The sequence below is a fragment of the Cydia fagiglandana genome, chromosome 4 (assembly GCF_963556715.1).
Source record: "Cydia fagiglandana chromosome 4, ilCydFagi1.1, whole genome shotgun sequence".
Classification (NCBI taxonomy): domain Eukaryota; kingdom Metazoa; phylum Arthropoda; class Insecta; order Lepidoptera; family Tortricidae; genus Cydia; species Cydia fagiglandana.
The window spans coordinates 21788137-21804796 of record NC_085935.1 but is presented as its reverse complement, the minus strand read 5'-3'; the positions used below and the strand labels follow the sequence as shown (position 1 = coordinate 21804796).

Here is a 16660-nt window from a genome sequence, read left to right as displayed (position 1 = left end):
TGTATTTTCATCATAAAATCAAGTATTTACATTAAAAACTGTCGCATTTGATGAAGTGGAACTGCTGATCATGATCAGAACAGAACTCTTCAACGACGCATAGTACATGTTTGGTGATTTCGAATTTCGATTTTGACTTGGACTGGGACCCGGACTCATACCCGGATCCGGTTCGGACCCGGACTCGGACTCGGATTCGGACCCGGATTCGGACCCGGACTCGGACCCGGACTCGGACCCGGACTCGGACCCGGACCCGGACCCGGACTCGGACCGGGACTCGGACCCGGACTCTCACTCAGAGACCCGGACCTTGACCCGGAAAACCACTATAATACCTAAACTAAATAAACCTACCATAAAATGTGGATATGATGATGCCATACCCCTCCCGCTCAAACTCCCGTACACCGCACCGCATGCGCCGCCGTTAAGTGGGTTAGGTTAGGTTTGAACTGCGATCCTCACAGAACCGAACAAAAGTGGGTTAGGTTTGGTTAGAACTGCGAGTCTTACAGAAACGAAATGCTACTAGAAAAGTGGGTTTGATTAGGTTCGAACTGCGATCTTCACAGAACCGAACTGCTATCAGAGAAGTGTGGGTTAGGTTAGGCTAGAACTACGACCCTTACGGAAACGACATGCTACTAGAAAGTACTGGTTTTACCTCCTTTTGTACATAGTGCACCATCTACCATAATCTTTCACCGGGCCCCATAGAAGTCGGTTTTTTTTCTTAAAAATTATTTTAATTAAAAGTGTGTGAAGTGTTAAGGGGCCCACTGATTAACAGTCCGCCGGACGGTATCGGCCTGTCAGGTTGTTCGGAACTGTTAAAATTTTGTTCTAACTGACAGGCCGAAACCGTCCGGCGGACTGTTAATCAGTGGGCCCCTTTATAGAATCCTCTAAGCTTGAATCCAAATTCAACATGGATTTTAATTTAATCATGTTGCCAAAACCAAAACGTTATATTTTTTTAATCAAAAACCGCAGTTTACTTGTCTCGTAGACAAATGAATATTACAGTCGCGTTTGAAACCCTGCATTCCTTTTGAAAACACCTTCTGGCCGCTGACGGAGAGATATACTAATTCCCCATTCATCAGGAAAGGCGGCCTTATCTTTGTTTGCTATTTAGACTCGGATATTTAAAAAGACTCAAAGAAAAGCCTATTTCCGTTTGCACGTTTGCTTTGCGTCTCTATTTGACGTTACACAAGCGATGTTGGTGGAGGTAGCTATGATGATTTGAGGAACGGAAGGAATTCCAGTGATAGTATTACTTCTTTAGTGATAACGAATTTTATTGATGTGAAATTAAGTTTTTTTAATTTCTGGTTTTCTTTAAACGTGGTTTTTAATCTACAAATTATATCTCAGCCCAGTTGGAATGCACGAACGTTGCTTTTTTATTTAATTGGTGGAGGTAATTACAATTACTTCAAATACCTAATTAGCTATGAGAGTTGTGATGCTTAAATAATTTGTCAGCAAAAATACATCTTCTGATTTGAACAGGCGATCATTTATTTTTCTTATCCATCTGAACATTGAGAACTTGTCACATCTGGTGTAATTCATTTTTAAATAATCTAATCATAAGATTCTGTTGGAAGAGCGTGAACTATTGTTTTCAGAGTTCTTTCTGCGACTTAGTTAACCGGGGTCCTGTAGAGAGGAATCAGGCGGCGTTCTTATCTCTCTGGAGTTGACATTCGAGCCCGGCAAGGCCGTTACCTCAGAAGGTAAGATTTCTTTCTTAATTTTCGTCAGAAGCCGCATGCCACGCTATTCGCTTTCATTCCGTTGTCTCGTGTAACTCGCTGAATGTTATTTATTTTATATATATTCAGGGATAATTTTAGAGCATTACAGCTAGGGGCGGCAATGTACTGTAAAATTAAATATGTTATAGTAAAGCTATATAGTAATAAAATTATATGATGGAACACTTTAAACTCTCGCGTTTTGTACACATATTTAATTTGCTGAGACGTCAGTTTTTCCGTGACCACAGATGGTGCAACTCAGCTGAAACGTCAGAATTTAAGGTAAAAGCAATGAATTTGTCGAAGTGAGCCGACCCGCTAACATGGAGTAAGCCGAGATTCCTGGCGTGAGGCATCATCCGGGATATCATCCATCTGTATCCGGGATATTTCAGGAGATGTCAACTCCGGGCTATTGGTGAGCTAGACTCCGCTGTCGATCCGTGCAGCCAGCACCGTCCGAGGCAGAGCTTTTGGAACCGCCAGCCCGGTCGAGAACTCGATTTCTTCAGCTTCTGTACAGGTAAGCCTACTTATCATTTATCCAAACTTCTATCCTTAGTTTTTCCTTACATAAGGCGTCTTTAGCATAATCGACCATATAATATCACCAATAAATAGAAATTCTGTATTTTTAACCCTCAAGCAAAAACAAATTTAACGGCCTCCTAGCCTAGCCTGTGTATAAAAATAATAAACCTTGTATTAAAATAATAGTATTACACAGTAAAACATATAGATTATACATTAGTACACAAAAAATGGCGCTTAAGGTTTCGAAATCATTTGGTTATAAATTACAAAATAATAAACAAAAAAATAACAGAAAATTATTGATTGTCACATACATTCAATTTATTTATTTATTTTTTATTATTAGCCTATATTGTCCCACTGTTGGGCAAAGGCCTCCCTCTTATTCTTCCACGTATCCCTATCCTCCGAAGTCTCCCACCAGTCTCTGTCAAAAGCGTCAAGCTCGTCCCGCCATCTCCGACGAGGTCTACCGTGACGCCTTATAATTCGTGGGACCCAACGGGTGGCTGTTTTGGCCCACAGGTCTTCCGGCATACGGCTGACGTGTCCTGCCCAATCCCATTTGAGCTTGGCGGCAGTTTCAGCTACATCAGTTATTCCAGTTTTGGAACGTAGTATTGTATTTTTAATGCGATCGGTTAATTTCACGCTCAGAATACTACGTTCCATGGCTCGCTGACAAACCTTGAGTTTGGATTTCTGAGCCTTTGTCAAAGACCAAGTCTGTGCTCCATAGGTAAGGATGGGGAGAATGCACATGTCCATCAGTTTTCTTTTGAGTGATATAGGTAGGTTTCCCTTCATGTGCTCCTTCATGGACCAAAAGCTCCTCCAGGCATACATTCAATAAATTTGTAAAATACGCAACTAAGTGAAATTAGAAGATGATTAAGGTCGTATCAAAACCAGTTCAAAATAAATGTCGATGTGTAAAGATCACTATGTCTATGTCGAATAAGCGCTCTGGCTAGGCGTGCGGCAGCCCCTCTCATTGGACGTCCATGTGTGCCTAATGTTGACGAGTGCCCCCCGCGAGATGTCGCTTTGTCTAAATGCGCACAGCATCATTAGCAGGAGTGTGAATCGCGGTGCACTCATAAAAATTTCATTTGTCAATCTTAAAACAGGCAGTTACCGCGCATAGAGCAGATAAGGTCCAGAGGGCCTACCGTGAAATTCGAAATTCGCACGGGGATATCTCTCTTTTACTCCAATGAAGGCGTAATTAAAGTGACAGAGAAAGATGCCTGCAATTTACGTTCAGATTTCCGCGGTTATAGCCCAGAAGTTTACTTAGGGCCCGCGATTGTTGAAAAGAAATTTCAGTCGACACAAAAATAACAAGTTAACATGTAGGTAAGTTTTGGGACGGTATTAATATTGTTACGTTGAAATATTATTGGAATGGTTTACAAACGTTTTGTTACATCAATTCAGTTACTTTATGCTGTTTTGGTAAATTAATTTATAAGTATACTTAAAACAATTTAATTTAATTAATACAATTCAGTAAATTAATCTCGCTGTCTCATTTTCGGTGATCAACACGATCAAACTTATCAAAGTAACAAAATGACATAATTGGCACGAGCGTTATTGAGAATGTTTATTAATAAAAACATTGTGAGTTTTCGAAAATTTCAATATTGACGTATATTTACGTATAACAATTCTGCCAACGGAACGAGGTACTCTGTGAGTCTTGCGCGCTCGAGGTCTGAGCCTCAGTGTGCGCCGCGACTCGGTGGTGGACGCACGTCGCCGCCGCCTCGAGTGACGAGTGATCGCAACCCTGTGAAGTGTCCGTGTCAGTGTTGTGAACGTGCTACTAACAGATCCTAATAAAACGGTGTCTGTGACCCCGTTACTTACTATAGTGCACTGAATTAGTTATATGCCGTTATGAACATGAATGAACGTGTTTGAAAACGCAGGTAGGTCAATTGATAAGGTTTTTGAGGACATAAGCTTTTTATTACTATTAATTGTACTGCTAAACACGTATTAACTGTAATACTCCTGTATAAACTCTAAAATAAATCGTTTTTAAAAGTCAGGATTGCTTCCAATTTAACCAAATCCCACGTTGGGCTCCAGTTATAACAACTTCGCCGAAACCTTGAGCGTACTTCAAAGCCATGTAAAGCAATGTTAGCTGACAATATAAAAGCTTTTAAAAATTTTCTCGACGTAAAGGCAATGAGCCATTTCGAACGCAAGCCTACATTATACGACGCGCGCTGAACGCAGCCCTTGACTGCTTTTATAAGTAGGACGGCCTCAAGAATCCCAAAACAGACCTTTGTTACTGCTTTGTAACGTATCAGGGCCTTTCACTCGTGCCAGCTCATGAGCTTGTATTTGAACGTTGAAGACTGAAAAGGGATTTATAACATGTTATTTTGTTTTCTCAGGCTCAGCCTTGAGGAACCGACACAGAAGATCTGTGTCATCAATTATTATACAAAACAACAGCTGTGACTTTAATATTAAAAATTATCTTATGATATATTAGTCTCGATTAAGTGTTAAATAGCACTACATGTCTACATGTCTAGGGCAGTAAAGTAACAAATGTTTCCAGGTTGAATATTTCTTACTATTTTTCTATTCGACGGAGCCGGAAATTGGCAACTTCGTTTAGCGCAGCACGCCAAAATTTTATGCTTCCAGCATGAAAAACACAAAATACAAATATAATTGTTTTATTTCGGAAATAAAATTATAACAATATTACATTTATGCTGGCCACCACACTAGGCATAGCCTGTCTTGTAGTGGACATAATACGGACACAGGTCATAAGTTAATACTAAAAACAAATATACAATGAGGCTTGAAGGAAAAAAACTATTTAGTTAAAAAGAAACGGTGAAGGAAAAACAGATTAATATTTTGCGTATACAATCGTTTTTGAAAATTTAATTGAAAAGGGTATGGGACCTAATTAATTTATCTCTACAACTGTTGATTATAGGTTAAGAAACATCCAAGTTTGTGTCTTTACACATGACAAATTAGTAGGCCACGCATCAATTTTGACGCGTGTTCCACGTAACTATGGGTTGGAAGCTGTCATTAAGACTGTAATGAGCAGGTCCCGTCTAAAACTGGAAACAGGGAAATTGTTATTCAGCAGCAATTTACATTCAGAACAGTTTCCGAAGTCCGTCCGTGAAAAATAAAGTCGTATTTAAATACAAAGTAGCATTGTTTTGAGGAGTATCCAGTCACCTTGTCGACTAGTGTTGAGCTGTGGTCGATAATTCCGCCACTGGTATTAGAATCCTTCTGGGATAAAACTTAGAACGCTTCGACGTGGAATGAGGTTAATATATTTATAAAAGCTTTTACGAGGATATAAAGACGTGAACCAGGCTGGCCGCTGCGGGCCCATCGTGACATTGCAACGTGAAATTTTAATCTCATTACCTGTTTAATAAATATTGATTTCCCAAAAGACCGTTGGAACTTTCCTGCTTTAACAGGTTTGTAAGTAATTGATTGTAGTAAATTATGCTAAAACAACGTTTAAGTTAGATTACGAATACGAAAAATGTGAAAAAAAAATGGTTATCTGTAGGTAAGTACATATTATAAAATAAACTCCGTTGTCGCGTCGGTACTTATGTCTATCTGAAGGTATGTTCGCGATAAACTCGAAACTACTGAGCGGATTTTCATGGGTTATTCACCTATCAATAGAGCAACTCTCGAGTAAGGTGTAGGTATATGATTTATTAAGATTTACCCGTGCGAAACCTCTAGTCATGTGATCAACGGGATGTAGGAAAAATTATATTTTACATTAGAATTATCTCAGACATTAGTTTTACGCGGTACACGCAGCGGTACGCGCATTGTCTTTTTCCTTACATTTCGTTAACATAATGTTTTCAACGCTGCGTTTGTCGCATAAAACAATCACGCGATTAAGTAACAAACAAAATTAATAAATTATACTGCTAACTATTATAATAACATAAAAATAACATGTATGCACTATTTGCTAAAGTTACTTCCTATCTGTTTTTCGATCCCATCGAGTTTTTCGGAACTTATGTACGAAATATCATTTGATATTTAACAGTTGCTTTTTGGTGAAGGAAAACATCGTGAGAAAACCGGCCTAGTTTCCCCTCTGGGTTGGAAAGTCAGATGGCAGTCGCTTGCGTAAAAACTAGTGCCTACGTCAAATCATGGGATTAATTATAAAGCGGACCCGAAGCTCCAATGAGCTGTGGGAAAATGCCGGGATAACTCGAGGAGGGCCCGCAACGCACTAGAAATTCTTCTGGCGCTGCAGCTGTCCATAGGCTATGATACCTAATTCCTTATCATCAAGCATATTATTTGCTCATCTTCCTCCTATGTCATAGAAAAAAAGTAACGCGAAACTATTAACCATACTTGTTAAAAATATACTTATATCACTGTACGTGGCAATATCATTCAACAAATCCTCGTACTTGATCGAACAATAATAACAAAAACTTCTTCAAACTCTTCGGTAGTTGATACGAATGTACGATATCTTCGCAAAACTTTTTACCCCGATAATATTTCTTTTTATTCTTTGTCGTTACACTTAACATCGATATGTTGTCGATGAAACAATATTTGAGAAAGGAAATAATGATATGAAAAAAATATGAAGGTGTTAATTAATGGTTAATCTTAGCCTCACACTTGATATCGGATTGATTTTAAATGATGTTAAAACACTTTATTTTATTTTTCATAAGCTTAAATATTCGGAAGTTTTACGGAACAATTATTGAACTGAGCACAGATGAAATAGGTACAGTCGACGTCAAATATATCTTTACATTTTTTGCCTTATTGGAACATGATATTAATTATTTTTATGTATGTAGTAGCTAATCGTACTCCTTACTTCCTCATGACTGGAGAGTCGTGATAACACGTCGTTATTTTGTGCACCAAGGCACTCCATTCTGCTTGATTTTCGCAGTGCTATTTAGCAAGTTACTTAGCAAGAAATAACTATGTTATTTAGCAAGAAATAATCCTTATAATGAAGCCTTTCGATCGGTATGATAAAGCTACAGGGTAATTTTTTTTCTCGTGTAGCGGGTTCGATTCCCGGTTCAATCATGTAATTATTTAAAAATCTAAAAATGTAGTTTAAATTGTTTTTTAAATAAAAATAATGTCTTCTTTCAGCAAAATATCGTATCTATGATATTAAAGGTACTTTCCCTTGATGTCCCATAGTCTTGGGTATAGACCCAATGAGTCGGTGGATATTCGCTGCTCCGTCGTCCATCCATCATACCCATTATTATAATAACATACCAGATCTTTTTCCAGAATTTGTAAATTAATTCGTGTAAGATTGTCTCATCGAACTCATCATCGTTGTTAATGAATAACTCTTTAAACTAGCAATATTGTAATTTGTCTAACAATTTGTTTACTTAAATGGAAAACTGACGCATGTTATTATACAAGTTAAAAGCGCAACCGCCATATCCGTACGTATATGTATATTAATGAATTGACTACGCTTATTATAACGGTATAAATAAAACATTGAATTCCTGTCGATATTTTGGCGTGAAACAGCTTTGAGCCTCCTGATTAAGTTTAGTTGGTACCTATCGATATTGGACTATGCATATTAACTAATATGCATTTATTCTAAATTGCCTTTATGGCACCGACATTTACATAGTCACGTTAAATAGAAAAGTGTAACAGTTTGTAATAGCAATGTAGGAGCACCATAAAACTCCATTGAAATAATAATGTTATATTCTATGCTTACATACTCGTATATTTTTAACTGAAGTCATATTTGTTTCGTTCTGTCATAAAGTAACAGCTATAAACAATACCAACAAACATGTATATTTTTATTTTATATTAAAAAGAAAATGATGTATATAAATAAGTAGCTTAAATCCAAGCATTCTTCTAATTATGTCATATTTACAACAAACTAAAAATGGAGTCCAATAATAAAACCAATTTATTTCTCACATCCAACAAATTGTTATCAATGGTAAAATATTATATCATTATTTATTGGAAGGATAAATAATTATGTACATAATTAGAGAATCCGATTTGGAAAATCCATTAACCAACCAGTAAATAACAATTTATTTAGGAACTTAACACTTGACAGTTTTGGAAGCATAAAGCCCCGTTTAATATATGAGAGGCTGTTTAACAAAATTTAACGAAATTTAACGATAATTAGTCCGACGGCGATGTACATAAATCACTCGGCCTTTGTCGGCACGGACAGATTACCAACCGTGGTGCGAAAATTATTACATTATACACCCTAACAATATAAGGAGTGTTATTGAAGAAAGGAATTATGGGATCAAGGGATGCATGAGGGTACTTATGCCTTTAATGGGTTTGAAAGTTCAAAGAATGGTATGTAATGAATTTTGATTCTTTTCGATATGCGACGTCGCGTCGACTGTACCCTATTGTAATGCATAATAAGTTTGTCGTAAGATGTACACTGCAATGAAAAAAATAAGTCCCGCCGAATCTTTGACGCCGGTATCTTCTCGGGTTAGAACCAGTGGTATTTTTTTACATTAAAGGATAAACATTTTAGAATATAATAGAAATATTTTTTTCGTAAGCACAAAAATAGAAGTAAAAAAAAACATAGGAAGGAGAAAAAGTCTCATTCCAGCATGATGTTCGTGACTTCCAGCGCTAATTCTCAGTTTCATTACGCCGCATGACTTAAGAACTGGTAGGTATTGATTTAGTCCCCGAGGTATGTCGGCCATTTTATTTAAAATTGTATACTATACTTTTTTTTTCAAATTTAACTAAGTAATTGTATGCTATCTACTCGGAATCACAAGCTCTTTAGATCCTAATAGGAAAAAAAGAAACACAAATTTTTATTTCCATTCTATTAGCATTTGTGTGACTTTGTGTGACAGTAGACCTTTGGGACACCTTTCTCCTATTAGGATAGAAAGAGCTCATGATTTTGAGTAGGTTAAACATGAAAATTTTTAAATATGAAAAGTATAGTCAGCCATTAATAACATACACTATGTGCTAGTCCGTTTTCAGCGAAGTAGTCATCATTTCCATCGCTATCGTAAATTCTGAGCGTGCATATCAATCGATACCGGTTCATCTATCAATGTACCCCGATGTGTTAGCTTCATTCTATATTCCTTGTTGGGGTGAAATCAGCCGGAGCGCGTCTGTGCGATCCGTCCATTTTATAGCGGCTCAAGCTGTCAGTGTCCATTGTATCGGGCCGCTTAGTAAGCCGGCCTTGCAATGCGATGCAGTGAGCTGAGTTATGCAGAAGAAAATGTTTTGAATGCAGTGATTTTGATTAATGCTAACACATCTATATACCACATATTGTACATAATATTGTAAAATGTATCAACTTCTATATACAACTAGGGAACAAAATATTTATTTCATTTTTCTTGGTTTGAGTAAAAGCCAAATAAAATTCACTTATGTTACAAAGCATGTTACTAAGCCTAAAATAACTGCCCCTGCATTGTAACTGGTTCAAAGGTGAACTGGCTATATAGAGACCCGTTAGACCAAGTACGGCCCAGAGCTTAGAGGATTTAACTTACGGAGACGCCATGTCTATAATTTTCGGTACAAAATAGTCTGCCGTTTTTTGCGGGGGAGGGGCACATCAAATGTACACGTAACGTAAACATAGCCATGTCAGATACTGGAATCAGTTATGTAACGCTGCCATACATGACCCAAAAATTTTTTATTAAGCTATGAGCTTCATCACATCTGATATTTGAGTAATTCTAAGCATTTCTAGCCCGGAGTGGGGGGGAGGGTGGGGTACAAAGACGGCCGCCACCCTTCATCTTTAAAAAAAATCTATTCTGATCCTGGTGGGTACTTGGGCAAGTTTGGTATCATTTTCATATAAACCAAAGATTTAGAATTCATTGCTGAAATTTGTTTTTTTTCAATTTCATAGTAATTTTACAAGAAAAACGTAAAAAGGTGAAAATTTTGGTTGGAGATTTTTGCTACGCGGAGCCGAAACTACAAAAGATAGAAAGTTGAAATTTGCACACTAGATTACATTTATAAAGTGTACAAGAGATAAGAAGCGGTTTTGAGAAATTCAACCCCTAAGGGGGTTAGAAAGGGGATGAAAGTTTGTATGGGGTTCAAGTTTTATTTTAAGCTAGGAATTTGAAACTTCGTAAAACGATATATTATAAACATACAAGAAAACTAATTTCAGCGTTTTTGAAAATTCATCCCCTAAGGTGGTGAAAAAGGGGTTGAAAGTTTGTATGGATATCAAAAAATTTTTCGAACGCGGGACTTGAATTTTTGTATTTGGGGATATTATTAAAAGACAGGAAAAGTAATTTCAGCGTTTTGTAAAATTCATTCCCTAACAGGGTTAAAAAGGGGTTGAAAGTTTGAATCCATTACAAATCCGAGTAGACACACATTTCTTATTGCCTCCCAGGCTTGAAATGCTTAGAATTACTCAAGGAACATATATGATGAAGCTCATAGCTTAATAAAAAAATTTTGGGTCAACTTTATAACTGCCTCCGCTAAGATAAATTTAATGCCAGTCCATACATGTGGTTGACATGTCGTTGACCATTGGCCGCCTATTTTCGACAGAGGGGAACGCCTGTTAATGACCACTCCATTTGGTTATATTCTCTAAGGCCCAGAGCGAGATTCACCACCTCATAAATAAAGTAAATCTGACCTAAGTTTTTCATCCTACGAATCCAGTGTTTTTCTAGAACCCATTAGAAATTGTAATAAGTTCAATGGCTTTTAAATCGGGAATTTAAATAATTTCGTGGAAAAAACAAACACAGCTTAGGACGTATTTAGAATTGCTTTTGAAATAAGCTCACTACCCAACTCTCAGCTTTTTTAAAGTTTTTTTTTGTCATCACAATTTACATTATCCTGACTTTTATACAATCCGATCTGTCTAGGTTCAAAATGGATCTATATCTGAATCCCTAAAGTCTTTTCTCCTATCTTTGCATTCCCTAATATTGTTTGTCATAATGATCAGTTGTCCTAACACTCGTATACCCTAATTTTGGTTTCCCTATTATCGACTGGCCGATTTTTTTTTGTCCTAATATGTTTTTCCCTAATGGCACTTTCCATATTGGGTATTTATCCTAATGTTATGTAGCATAATTCTTTTTTTGCCTAATTATTGTTAGGCCTAAAAATTATATATTCTAACCATCATGTTACCTAATTTTACTTAGCCTATCGTTTCTTGACCTAATACTCGTATGTCCTAATTTAAATTTCCCTCCTAACCTAACCAATGGCAGCACTTCATTTTTGCGAGGATCGCAGTTCTAACCTAACCCACTTTTGTGACACCAGTTCGTTTTTTCGAGGGTCACAGTTCTAACCTAACCTAACCCACTTTAGTGGCAGCAGTTCGTTTTTTTGAGGGTCACAGTTCTAACCTAACCTAACCCACTTTTGTGGCAGCAGTTCGTTTTTTCGAGGGTCACAGTTCTAACCTAACCTAACCCACTTTTGTGGCAACAGTTCGTTACCATTCATTATGGAAAGTAATTGTTATGATAATTGATCAATAGGAAAAGTAACTGTTATGATAATAGATCATTAGGGCAATAGCCATTAGGTCAAAACGTTTAGAGCATGTTATTTTATGCCAAACATTGTTAGGGATTTCGAAAATATGGTAAAAAACTTTAGAGATGTTTTGAATTTTCATTTGCATTCAAAACATTTGTATTTGTATTTGTATTTGTATTAGAGATCTTGATAGTTATGGTATAAATTCTTAGGTCAAATGATTCTTAGGCTAACCATTACATTATGGAAAATAATCGTTATGACAATTGATCGTTAGGGCATGTGCCCAATAGGACAAAGCAGTTAGAGCAAGTGACTTTAGGACAAACGTTGTTAGGGATTCAGAATGACACCCGTTCAAAATGAATGTTAGAGATCTGCATGAAAATTCGTACTTGTAACACGATTTGTGTAATCTTTTATATCCGAAAGAACACTTTTTTGAGACAACCTAAGTTTAAACATTAATAGTTATTGTAGTTCTGTGTATGTGATTGACCATATTGACTATGGATATACCGTAATTTGACTAATTTTAGGACCAGACCAACAGAATTAAAATTACTTTTTATGTTCGCAAAATGTTAGTATGCAATTATATTAAAAGGTTCCAATTAAGCGCGGCGTTAAAGTCTATATTTCTCTGACATACGTATGTGCAGTCAGCCGCAGATATATTTTATTTACCCCTCTTGCTTAGTTTGTATGCAACGATGTTTAAATATCTCTGCTGCTGAGCGTACAATTAAATTATGACTAACGTTACAGTAACCAATAACAACTGGCACGGAAATTCATGAAAACATTACAATGGCCACTCTTCGCCACAGCTTTTGGCTCGAGGCGTGACCTTAATGTACGTATAAGCCGAACAACATTAATTACCTTTAAGTGTTTTCGGATAGTGGGGCTGTACGGCCTACGTCCCTCCACAATAAAGGCTTTGTCTCAAACGACTGCGGATGGCGATGGGCTCGGCTTTAGCCCTGTGTTAGAGGTCCTATTCGTACCTGCAATAATATGTTACACAACGAAGACCACAAAAATATCTGACACGGTCTTATTTGTAGAGCTATAAGAGCGTGTCACATATTTGTGCGGCCTTCGAAGATTAATATATTATTGCGGGTACAGTAGCTAAATTAAATATAATATTGTCTTCTATTAGCAGGATAGTTACTCATCTCATAAAATAAAACTATTATCTCGGACTACGAGTATATTACTACAGGCTACATAACGTAAGTGAAAATGAATTGATTGAACTAGTTTTAAGCGCCCGTTTATATTTATGCCATAAACGCAGCGTTGAACGCATGCATCAACGAAATGTAGTAGATATGACACGTAAAATAATGTAATGTCATTAGATAACCTCATGTAAAATGGGTGTGCGGCAAACGCATTGCGTATAACGCTACGTTTGTCGCATAAAACAACCGCGCGCAAAAACTACGGCACAACTTATTTTCTAACCATCTAAGTGGTAGATCTATAAAATGACAGGTCTCAAAACCAAAGTGGCGGGCAACTATAAAACACATAATGGTTGCGATGCGTTACGCTACTCCGCAGTGTCAGGAAGCCGACACGGAAGCGCCGGAACTTGACACCCTTCCGCCAAAATTCTTCCTGAACTCTCGGTGAAAGCGACCCACTTTCGTTGCTCTTGAGTATTTACATGTTGTCTTATTTCATGCTAAAACTGGTGTTTCTGTGAGATTTGTAAACCTCTCAAATGCCCATTGCTCCGCATTTTTGACTTTTCATCACTTTTCCAAAAAGATTGACATAAATATCTAAGTACATAATATCGAAGTTCTTCATGAAATTAAGATACAACGAACCAAAACAGCCCGACACGAAATCATTTTTGAGAGGATCGCTTTGCTTGATGAAATGATCAGTTAAAATTGTCTAGGCGATTGCAATGTTACAAAATAAAACAATTTCAAAGCTCCCGCTCGAACGTTGTATAAACATGTAATCATTTTAGTAAAATCTAATTAGAGTTTCCTTAAAATTTGCTAAAATTATACGAAAAGCAGAATGAAAAGCGGCGGAATTTGTTGATTTTGCAGTTAAAATTTATGGTCCCAGGGAAACGTCTTAAATTTGAATTTTTCCGATTGGATTCGTTCAGAAATAGGATCCGTTGCAGGATTACGTGCGCCTCGCTCGAGTATGATTTACAATGGCGAGGAGCAGGCTCTTTGACCTAACGGTGCTATTTCAACTTAGGAACTGTGTTCAGAAACTATAAAGTTGTTAGATTGCCGATTTTTTTATAAGAACTAGACTAAAATACTTTAGGAATTTGAAATAATTGGGTTTCGTTGTACCAAAGATACATTGATTAAGATTGGTAAAATCTAAAACAATTTCGAATTTGACAGGTAAACCAGATGGCGCTGTACAGCTTTATACATTTTGCGGTAACTCTAATTGTCAAAAGTTGACGTTTGACAATCTCTCAATGACATCTGTTTCGGATGTCAAAATAAGGGGCACGATTTTTTTTTACTTTACCTCTGCATTGCAATAAATTCTCTTTGATTGTACTGTGATTATTATGATTATGCTAGTCTCGGAGTAATTAACAATGGAGCCGCCATTAACAGGCGTTCCCCTCTGTCGAAAATAGGCGGCCAATGGTCAACCTCATGTCAACCATGTGTATGGACTGACGTTTATCTGACATGACGTACCTATACATTTGATGTGCCCCTCCCCCGCAAAAAACGGCAGACTATTTTGTACCGAAAATTTTAGACATGGCGTCTCCGTTGGTTATATCCTCCTAGATGCTAGTGGACAAAATGATTAATCACATCACAAATAGTTGTTTTTACACTATTATTCAGGATAAGGTATCAAAATGAGATGAAAACCATATAAAATTGTCAAAACAGAATCTACTTCCCTGCCCTCAATCCTGCGACCCTTTCTAGCCCGTCACGGCCCTGAAAATTAGTAAATAATTCGAGTCACGCTGTATCGCGATTCCGCTTTCGTTGTTGCCACTTAATTCAACCTCTTGAAACGTAGTTTTTTTCAATGTACCCTTTTCAGGTTTTATTGAAAGCGTATATTAATTTTACGAGCAAAATTGCTAGTATACGTAGGGGTAACGCTGTAGATAGATGCTTTATTTAGGTAATGTATATCCATACGAGAACTTATTTTTCAGGTATACATTATTTTCTATCTGAATTATTTTTTATATCGCTATCTTTTACTTTCTTTCTTGACCCACTTCTTAGCTTAAGTATTACAAAAATTGTTTGATGTCGTAAATTTTAAAATATTATAGGCATTAAACATACAAAATAGTTAACTCTTCTGTGACTAGGACGTACGATAGAGTCATTTAAAAAGTTATAAATTGTAATGAAGACAAAAGCTTATCAGCAACAGACAATCTCAAACAAAACGAACCAAATAACGAAGATCCTTTACCCAAATCAGTGGTTGTCTTTTGCGTGATTAACCGCCATTTGATTTTTCCCATCTTATGGTTTCATTGGAAGTTCAGCGCTGGAAGCTGGAATTCGCCAGCAACATACTGATATGAGGCTAGTTCGTTGTACTTTCTCCTTTGTATGTTGTACTTGTTGTTTACGATAAAACATTATATTTAAATTTTATTTCAAAACATTGTGATGATCGAAATATTCAGCAATATATAAGTACAGTCACCTGCAATAATACGTTACTCTTCGAAGGCCGCAAAAATATGTAACGCTCATATGGCTCGACAAATAAGATCGTGTCAGACATTTTTGAGGCCTTCGTTGTGTAACATATTATTGCAGGTGACTGTACCTAACGCAACGTTGGTACCTACTAAATACTTTAAGCCCCCAGTCGTTACCATATATTTCATAGCGGCTCCTAAATGCATGCAACTCACGTCTCAGAAGATTTGCTTGGTAATAGCATATCTTGCAAGATGGCGGGCTCGAGCTGTTTTATTATGTGTTTATGGCCACCCTGGCTATCTGATCTGGAGGTCAGAACGTTTGTTCACAATCACTGCATAAGCACAGACTAGTCGCGATCCTAATCTGACCAGCATAACCTGAACTTTACACCGTAATAACATTTCGTATACGGAAAAACCGGTTAAACTGGTCGTCGTAATCTCCGACTCGTTCGATCTTAGTGAGCGATTGAAATGATACTTCAGGAGGTGGGGATGGCCGAGTGTATCATAAATGATATCTGGCAGATTTGTTCAATGTATGAGTTCGGGCTGTAACTCCTTTAGTATGTGAAGTTACGACGTGCAGAATTCGTTTCGATGTTTGCGAAGTTGTACTAAATTTGAGCAAAGTTAGGAGATAACCTTTCTGACTATAGCCATTGTCCAAGTCCACATAATGCATCAAACGATTAACATTATATGTAGGTATAAACTATTTTTCAAAGATGTATTATGTTTGTTTTTTTTATTTATGAAAAACATCAATGCAAATAACAAAAATAAAATTTACTAAAGCAATGTTGCTTGGCAGATTCATCTCCATACGAGAAACTGTTAATAGAATTCAAATTAACGACATAAAAAATGTTTCGTTCGTTAAAAGTTAGCCTGGAGGGCAAACCTATTGCCAACAACTTCAAAGGGTCTTTAATGAGTAGGCGTTTTCCGGGGTTTTGTATAAATATAAGCGCTCTTTCTTCAGTGTTTCGTCAGTGTTTTATCGTTAAATGATTACATTTTGCAACGA

At 37.0% G+C, this 16660-nt stretch overlaps 1 protein-coding gene across 1 annotated transcript in view; it reads left to right on the top strand.

Annotated features, from left to right (window-relative positions):
* Positions 1 to 3949: 3949 nt before the first annotated feature.
* The window catches only part of LOC134664041 (nephrin), a 586846-nt gene continuing 574135 nt past the window's right edge, over positions 3950 to 16660 (top strand). Inside the window, exon 1 of the mRNA XM_063520605.1 lies at positions 3950 to 4247. The gene's annotated coding sequence lies outside the window, so the exon portion shown is untranslated. The remainder of the gene's footprint in view (positions 4248 to 16660) is intronic.